The following is a 10,076-nucleotide window of genomic DNA, read 5'->3' on the forward strand; positions in this document are numbered from 1 at the left end:
ACGTTGTTCCTTGAATTAAGTACTTCTCTATGACAAGCTTATGACTAATGAGTTTAATTTAGTTGCGAAATAGCTACACTCACTATTACTAGGGAGTTGTGGTCGTGACAGATTAGTTTTTATTTAATGTGTCAATAATATTTGGGACATCAGTGTTGATACACGATAGGAATAACTCTTAGTAGAGATTGAGTCGGATGAATATAGAACTAAATTATTGGAATTACAAATGAGTTAATGAAATCACTACCCCAGGATTCCCTTGTCTCTTTTGCTTTCTCATACCAAGTTAACTCCAAACTGCGTATCAGTTTCATTAATTGCTTTATTTATTTCGGTCTAGTTAATTAATCAACCCAAAAAATCATATTTTTCCAAATATATATGAGGCTGGGTATGTGGTAAACAATCTGTAAATTTATGATATTGGTGGCAAACGGTTTATGCTATTGGTGTGATGAGACTCCTAACCACCATTGAACTAAGAGGAAATCATTTGTGATACATACAAGGTGGATGAGTTCAATGAGGAAATCATTTGTGATACATACAAGGTGGATGAGGCTGACAGAGAAGTTGAGGAGGAGCCGAGGGAGAATAAAGAAGAAGAAAGAGAAGGTTTAGTAGATGTTCAGCTCTCACTACGTGTGGTAGGCAAACATGGCCCTTAGATCATGAGGATATAGGAGCATGCCAGAAGGACAATAACTATCAACATTACAGCAATGTACTCCGAAGTGTGGTGACTCCAATTGTCTATATCATTAATTTGGAAACTTATGAACTTATCTTGGAAGGACTATAACTATCCACATTGGGAAAGATTAAATGGAATTTTAACAAATTGAGCATGGTGTCTGAAATAGGAGGAGTGGAGTTGAAGCTACAGGGTGAGAATTGCCGGCTAAAACTAAGCAGTTGCATGCTTAAACATCTTAAATCAACATGGTGTAGATGAAAATGAGATGAAGTCGAGTCTACTGATGCCTAAAGTGGAGGAGGATTTTGGGAGTTGTTGTAGAATGCTTACAGAGAAAATATGACCTGAGCTTAATTACATCCTAACAGCTTATGCTGGACTTTTTGAAGAGCCAAATGACTGTTAGGGTTTGTATACTAGAAATCACCTTTCGAGTGATTGAATACTGTAAAACTCTAATAATTATTTTCTAATGAATGCAACAGATTATTTTTGTCATAATGTCGTTATGTTTTACATTTAATAGATGTTTATTGCATATTTAAATGTATAAGTACATAACATAAGTCTAAATCTTTGTTCTAGTAGACCGGTTGTGGGCTGCGCTCAATTTAAGGTACGCGGTCAGTTCTGAACAAAGAAAAAAAATATGAATTTCACAACCCAGATAGACCTAGACTACCTATCGTGAAAGGTTGCAATGTCAGTCCGATTATTTCTAAGCCTTATTGAAATATGATGACGTTGGTGTGGTATAGCACTGAATGGATCTAACAGCAAGACGAGTCTTTATGCTATCTACTGAAAGACGAGGTCTTGATAATTAATTTCTTAATCAATGTATGTTAGCATTGAGCATACGATATTGAGTATCTACTACTTTGACTTACCAAAGGTGCGGGTTTTTCATCACCCAACGATCCAGGTATATTGGGTAGTGGTGATCATTATCTAGCGGTGCTAGGATTGCTATTATGTTGAATCGTGCGCGAGGAGAGTCTCGTTTGATAACATCCACAAGAGGAGCTCTAAACAAGGTTTTATTATTCGGAACCTAGCTAGTTGGAGTTTAATTACTCTATGAATAATAAATAAGAGTTTCTTGCTAAGTCCACTCTTGGAGAATAAAATATGTTAATTAATTAAGTCCATAGCAGACATTAATTAATTAATGGATGTTTCTATCTTAAACGCGGGAAATGAATTAAACAAATAAAAGGAAATCTGGAATACTTGTAATTTCGGATTTGGAAATGCAGTGCAATATTACTTCTTTAGTGGCTGCTTGTAATATTCCAATATAAGCTTATATTAAATTGTGGGTTCAATTTAATAAGTAAAAAGATAATTGGGTGAGGTCATGTCCAAATTATTCCTTAGATCCCTGACTGGGCCCAATATGTCACTTAATATAAATAGGAGAATAAAGGAGACATAAAACATAATTATTAGTGCTAGAATTTTCGTTCCCCTCTAGACAAAGAGAGAGAGAGTTCGAAAATTGCTCCCTCCGTGAGCTGAGTTCTGTCTTCATTATTCGAGTCCTAGTATTCTGGTGAGATTTGCCCACACAAATATCAGTATACAGTCCGGGACACCAGTCAGAAGATCAGAGGTCGAGTACTGAAGATCTTCACGTGGAGACGGAGCAAGCCATCATCGATTCTTGATTGAATCAACAAGGTAAATTGGCTAATTCTGTAGTGAGCATGTTTTAGGGATTTTATATGCTATAGCATGTTTTAAGTTAAGTTATGAGCATGATACATGTGATAATTACGCGAATAGAATTTGTCTAAATAATCTGCTAAATAGATCAAATTTATGTGATTGGATTTCATGCACGCTTCCGCTGCCAACCCCTTCAATGACTACCTCCATAGAGGGACCAAGATCACATAATAATACTCAAAGAAGGGGCAAAAGCAATGAATACTATACAAAATAAATAATTTATAGTTTAAAATAAAATAAATATTATTAAACTTTTTGACTAAATAACTGATCAAAACCATCTCACTCTTAGAACAAATTAAATAAATACTCCATGATAAAACAAATATGTGTATACGATAGCCGAGCCCATTAAATATATTGGTACTACTTTAAATTTAAACATAGATTTCTTTCTCTCTCTGCACAAAGTTGAGCCGTTGTTTTTTCCCCTTCTCTCTTTTTTTCGCTATCTCTCTGCATCTCAAAAAATTTCTCGACAAGTTCTTCAATCGGCAACCACTCTCTGTAAATCAGGCAAGTCCTTGCTTCTATTCGAAAATATATTAGTATGAGGGATCCCAGTGCAAATTTTAGAAACTTCATAAAGTGAAATGCAGTAACTACAATACAACTGCATCTTTGCTTTATTACTCTTCAAGAAACAGAAAAAATGACAATTTGGGATGTGATATGATTTCTTTTCATGCTACCTCTTAGGTCATCTCCTTAAGCAATCTCCAACCATCTACACCAAACTCAAACTTATTTTTCTAGTTCTGTCACATCAAACAGTAATTCTACACCAACCATTTACACCAAACACAAACCCAAAAGAATATTCCAAATTCACCTACTTTTTCAATCTTACCTACATATTTATATAAATTATACATTAACCCCACAATATTTTATCAATAATTTTCCAAACATAAATAAAAAATTTAACACTCCTACAATTATTTGTATTAAAATATTTATATTATATTAAGTATCATATTATATAAAATATCATAAACTATACAAAATAAAAAATTTATAGTATAAAATAAAATAAATATTAATAAACTTTTTGACTAAAGAACTTATCAAAACCGCCTCTCTCTTAAAACAAATTAAATAATAGTCCATAATAAAACAAATATGTGTATACGATAGCCGAGCCCATTAAATATATATGTACTACTTTTAATTTAAACTTAAATATCGTTTTCTCTCTTTGCACAAACTTGAGCTATTGTTTCTTCACCTTCTCTCTTTTTTTGCTTTCTCTCTGCATCTCAAAAAATTTCTCAGGAAGTTCTTCAATCGGCAACCACTCTCCGTAAATCAGGCAAGTCCTTGCTTCTATTCGAAAATACATAAGCATGAGGGATCCCAGTGCAAATTTTAGAAACTTCATAAAGTGAAATGCAGTAGCTACAGTGCAACTGCATCTCAGGTGTATAACTTTTCAAGAAATGGATATAAGGACAATTTGAGATGGGATATGATTTCTTTTCATGCTACCTCTTATGCCATCTCCTTAGTCATCTCCAACCATTTACACGAAACTCGAACTCTTTTTTTCCAGTTCTGTCACATCAAATAGTAATTCTACTATAACCATTTACACCAAACACAAACCCAAAAGAATATTTCAAATTCACTTATTTTTTAATAAACTATACATTAACCCCACACCATTTTATCAATAATTTTCCAAACATAAATAAATAATCTAATACTCCTACAATTGTTTGTATTAATATATTTATATTATATTAGGTATCATATTATATAAAATATCATAAACTATACAAAATAAATAGTTTATATTATAAAATAAAATAAATATTAATAAACTTTTTGACTAAATAACTGATTAAAACCGCCTTCTCTTAAAACAAATTAAATAAATACTCCATGAAAAAATAAATATGTGTATACGATAGTCGAACCCATTAAATATAAAGGTACTACTTTTAATTTAAACCTAGATATCGTTTTCTCTCTCTGCACAAACTTGAGTCGTTGTTTCTTCCCATTCTCTCATTTTTTCGCTCTCTTTGCATCTCAAAAAATTTCTCGACAAGTTCTTCGATTGGCAACCATTCTCCGTAAATCAGGCAAGTCCTTGCTTCTTCTCGAAAATACATAAGCATGAGGGATCCCAGTGCAAATTTTAGAAACTTCATAAAGTGAAATGCAATAGCTACAGTGTAATTTCAAGAAACGGATAAAAGGACAATTTGAGATGAGATATGATTTCTTTTCATGCTACCTCTTATGCCATCTCTTTAGCCATCTCTAACCATTTACACCAAACTCAAACACCTTTTTCCAGTTCTGTCACATTAAACAGTAATTCTACTCCAACCATTTACACCAAACACAAACCCAAAATAATATTCTAAATTCACCTACTTTTTCAATCTTACCTACATATTTATTTAAATTATACTTTAACCCCACAACATTTTATAAAAAAATTTCCAAACACAAATAAATAATTTAATACTCCTACAATTATTTGTATTAATATATTTATATTATATTAAGTATCATATTATATAAAATATCATAAACTATACAAAATAAATAATTTATAATATATAAAAAAATAAATATTATTAAACTTTTGACTAAATAACTGATCAAAACCGCCTCTGTAATGGTCACGATCTAATTACTCGAACATTATGAAGTAATTAAAGGGACGTGAAGCGAATGCCTCTTCCTAAATACCTTAAGTACGATAATTATACAATTCATATGTTCGAATTCCACGATTAGTAACTAACATAGATATGGAAATTTAAAGATACGAGCAAGGATCGAATAAAAATGGGAATGTGTCCGTTTATTCCTTAAGTAAATAAAATACATGTTACTTTACGAACTATGTCTTAACTTACAAATGGGTGACAATGAAAATGAAGGAAAAATAATACATTCTAACTTTATAAAACGTTTCGTACATGTTGAAGGAAAAGAAAGCTTGGAAAAACACTACCCTACTACAATTTAGAATTTGCTAAGCTTCGGCCCCTTCCTTAGGCCTGGTTTTCGGCCCGATTGTCGACGGCCGTTGGGCCCGGGGCATCCAGTTGACAGCCGGATGTGATCAGCCCTCTTTCCCTGCCGAATACAAACTAATTAAACAAAATAAACGCACAAGATACTAAGGCAATTAGCATCAAACCAAGTAAAGATAAGAGGCAACACGGCTTTACTTGATGAAGACCAAAAGTTACCAAATTTAGGAGTATGGAGGGCTGCATTTCCTGCGCTCCACAGTCCATACCCAGCTGCTACAAGCCAAGGAAAATCCACAGCCACAGCAGCTCTGCAGAGATCCAGCCGCAGGGATCAGTTAACCACATTGCAGAGTTGTACACCTGCAAAAAGCCGCATAAAAACTCAATGAGAATGTTGCAAGACACAGAGAGACTGAGGCCACTGCAGTAGAGTAACAAATGAGGATGGAATTGCATTTATTTCTCACGAGTACATGCCCTGCCTTATTGCAATCAGCCAATGAACAATCAACCTAGGGACCCTTTTTCTGCACAAACAACCAGCCTTGCAGGCTTTCAGTTACACAAACCCTTATATATATAGTATAGTCCCCTTAGCCTCACCCCTTCTACCACAACATACTCAGCAAGCACGTTATCAAGTTGGAGAGGGAGAGAGATTGAAGCTAGGAGTGGGGAGCAGAAACAGTGCAAGAGAAGGTAACCCCACCTCCGTTTCAAGCTCAATTTAAGTATCATATCATCATGTAAATCTCAAGCATGCAAAGACCCCATCGTTTCAGAACTTAAGCATGATAATAACACTAGATGAACAAGTAAAACAGTAGCAACACCATATGATACTATCCTCACAAGCCATCGCCTAAATCTTGTTGAAGGCATGCTAAATCATAACCCGAATGTAGGCGTATAGTAAAATCACTGCAATCGAGCTCAACGGTCGAATTTTCCCGACTGAACCTACAACTTAGACATCCTAAAAATAGCATAATTTAGGGATAAGGAAATTCTACACCAAACGACAAAAGATTAGGGAACTTAGCTTCGAGTGAGATCGAGGGACGACGGAGTACGAAAGCTGCCATGAGGCAGCTGGGCATGCTGTGCTGAAGAAGACAGCGTGGTCAGAGGTCAAGCTCGACGGCGATGCTCCTCTTTCCTGCTCCGATGGCACCGGGACGGCGAGGAAGACGGCCTCACAGCCGCGGCATCGGCTAGGGATGGCAGTGAACGACGGCCAGAGATCGACTCGCCGGAGAGGGGGAAACGCGACGGCGCTCGTTCGACTCCCACCTAGGGTTCGACGTTCCCCAATTGGAGAGTCTTCCATTCGTTTTAGGAAGGAAAGGGAGGAGAGAGTAAGCCGACGGTAGAGAGAAGGCGGCGTCGGCGACGACGGTCGCCTCCGGGAGACGCGATGAGAGCGGCGGCTCCGTGAATTCGCCGAGGTGGAAGGAGGAGTTATGGTTAGATTTGGGGATTTTTCTCCAAATGTGAGAATGAGAGAGAGAAGGCCGACGGTAGGGAGAGAGGAGAAAATCGGGTTTATAGGCTATTTTACCTTTAAAATAACGTAAATGTACCCATTTTGTTATCTCTTTCATATATGGGAAAAATGCCACCTACGTTGGTGTGTCTATAAGTAAAGACGCCAGTATAGTTGACGTTTTATAATGTCCTCGTATTTTCTCCAAATACAATTTAAATAAAATACGCCAACTGGGTTGGCGTGTATAATTAAAAAATTCCTTAAGGGTTGGCGTGTTTAGGAAATTAGAAACGCCGATTTCGCCCTCCTCTCCGCAATTTCGCCCTCCATTCATCAATCAGTGCTAGTTTTCCCCAAATTCGTATGTTTTTTTCGGTTAGTATGCTCATCTTTTACATTATTAGAGTAATTGTTGGATAGTTAGCTAGGGTTTGTAATGGGTTGTGAATTGAGTTGAAATTGATGTTGCATTGTTTGGGTTTAAGTGAATTTGTGTATTGTTGAGATAGTTGAGATATTGGTGTTTAGCTAGAGTATAAATTTGATTATAAACTGATAAGGCTAATTTCATGCATAGGTCTAGGGGATAAATTCATATAATTACGGGGTCTAACACACGTTTTAAGCCAGGTGTGTAGAAGAATTTAGCCAGGTTCAGGAAAGAGAGAGGACAATCACATGGTCCGAGGAAACTCGCGAATGAGGGCATTGTGGAGCAAATTGCAAGACGGAGGAAATCTCAGAGCTGAAGGGTAGAATGGAGATTTCTACGAAGTCTTCTAGAAGATTATGTCTGCACCTATATAAGGGAAGGACGCATGCATTCTAGAGGGATCTTCTCGGTGGAGGCCTCATTAACAGTCTGTGGCTCGTAGCTCACTTTTTTCTTTTACACACTTGGGTTCTTTAGAGGGAAATTCTGGGGGTTTGCATTTTGGGTTCACTTTTCGCTTTCTCGCATTTCAGTTGGGTTGTAACACCGTCCTGTCGAGGGCGAAGAAACAAGTTCCATTTTATTTTCTCATATTTTGTGGATTTCACCGAGCTTCGCTGTTCGGAGCTCGGCCCTTTTTTTTTACCGAATATTTCTATGTTTAATGCAAGTTTAATTTTCTGTCATGTCGTTGATGTTGATTTCTGATTTCATTTCTGTGATTATCTGGAGTTTGAGTTAGTTTACTTGTGTTGGATGCGTTTCGCAATTGTTCACTGAATCTGTGCAGAGTAATGGCTGGATCGGGTTGATCAGAGTTTGTTGTTGGTTGAATCGGAGGTTTGAATTTGGTGTTGTAGCTGAGTTGAGTGGAATCGTTTGAATTCGGGTGGGGGTGTGATCGGTTTAGATCTGTTAGATCGCAAGTTATGGCGTTGATGAGGTTGTTGTTTGGTTCGGATCGCTTGGATCCGGAGTGGAATATAAGCATCCAACGTAAATCTGAGCAGAGTTGGTTTAAATTTATGCCTAGCCTTCGTGTTTTCATTTCATTCCGTCGAGTATATGTAGATCATTGTTTATTTCCGGTGTGTTGCAAGTTTCCGTACGACCCAACTTTTATATTCTGTTCGAATCTAGGTACGTGCTCTGTTTCTTCCCATCTTCGTTTTTGATTCAGTTAAAAAATGCATGTCGTTGTTAGTTAGAGTTTCCGTTTGTTATTTGCAAGCCTTTCTGCCGTACTTGCAACGTCTGGAATTATGGTCCCCACTGTTATAATGCTTCTGTCTGGTTCTATTAGGTAGCCCATTTACACGGTCTAGGAAGGGAATTAATATCCCGTAGTCTTGATGATGTTTGATCTCAGCATGTTTACAGTTTCCTAGGTCTAGTGTTTACATTTCTTGCCTAGGTCTAGTAGTAGTTATACCTCAACCCAGTTTGCATGGCAGCAGCCGCCTTTGTCAGAGTCCTCTATCAACGCTTTCTTACGTGTCCATCTTCGTGGGATCGACCCCTGCTTCTCTATACTAATCTATAGTATTCGGGTTGAGGGATCTTGAAGGGGAGTTTTGTGTGTACAACGACAGAGTATTCCGTGTTCCATTGAGTTCCTAGACCAAGTGATCTAGTGGATTCATAGGACTTGGTATCTCAATCTAGCATAGCACATCGCATTTTCACAACACGAACACACATCTTTCTCTCTTCTCTCCTCTTTCATAAACTTAACCCTAGGGTTGTTATAGCTTAAAAAGTGGGCAATTGATTTGGTTTATGTGGGTTTTGGTTTATTTGGATTTTATTTGGCTTATAAACCTAAACCCTAGTGACAAATTATTGATGTATATTGTTTAGTTTGAATTGTTAATTTTGTGTAGGTGAATTGTGTTAATTTTGAATGTGCAATGTTGTGTAGGTGAAGTTGTGTATTGTGAATTATTTGATATTAGTGTTCCATTTTGTGATATTGGATTAAATTGTTTCTAATTATTGAAATTGTTTAGGTTTGTTTATTGTTTAATTTGGATTATGAATGTTGTGTAGGTAATTTATGGCATCATCTTCAACTTCTCGTCGTCGGCTCTTATGCGGTCCTGCGGATCCTTCTGTATTGTATTTTCAGAGACAACACATCTCTAATAACATATGGGCAGGAGTTCCATCCGAAGATGTACGCTGCCGACGATAGGGAAAGGAATCATTGGGATGTCCCCAGACATCCCATGTTTTGCAGTATAGGTGGAACCAGATGGGCGTTCTGTGGCTATTATGTAAGGTGTTGGTCAACCCAAAGGGACATTGACCACATTCTTATCCCGCATTGATTGAACTTGGAGGCCGAGATGCAACGTTTTCACTTTCTATCGGTTGAAGCGACTGTGACATTGGAAGACAGTGGAGGTTCTTATGGGGCCTCAAGTTGACGAGAGGCTGGTGACGGATAGCATCCCACGAAGGGATGTGGGATAATTGGAGGACGTGTGTTGGATTTTCTAGGATTTTGCCAGACGCACAGCTGAGTTGAAAGAATGGTTTGGAAGACAGACTAAGCTTATCAAATCAATTGGGATTGACTGCAATGATTGAGCACATCACAAACATATATGGTTCGGCTGTTTGTACCTTCGCGCCCACACTTCGATTCTCGTAGGGATTGTATCATGATATGGATGCGGGGGGACGGGCCTGTGAACCAACCGTCAAACTCACTCCATA

At 37.2% G+C, this 10,076-nt stretch overlaps 1 long non-coding RNA gene across 2 annotated transcripts; it reads right to left on the minus strand.

Moving 5' to 3' along the window:
- Positions 1 to 5,234: 5,234 nt before the first annotated feature.
- LOC121801288 lies at positions 5,235 to 6,365 on the minus strand. 2 transcript variants are annotated; one of them, XR_006050577.1, is made up of 2 exons: positions 5,650 to 6,365; positions 5,235 to 5,533 (listed from the first exon to the last, which is right to left on the minus strand). It is a non-coding gene; the product is annotated as an uncharacterized LOC121801288 (long non-coding RNA). The 2 variants fall into 2 exon arrangements; XR_006050576.1 differs by having other exon boundaries at positions 5,629 to 6,365.
- Positions 6,366 to 10,076: the final 3,711 nt, after the last annotated feature.

Source organism: Salvia splendens, chromosome 4 (assembly GCF_004379255.2).
Source record: "Salvia splendens isolate huo1 chromosome 4, SspV2, whole genome shotgun sequence".
Lineage (NCBI taxonomy): Eukaryota > Viridiplantae > Streptophyta > Magnoliopsida > Lamiales > Lamiaceae > Salvia > Salvia splendens.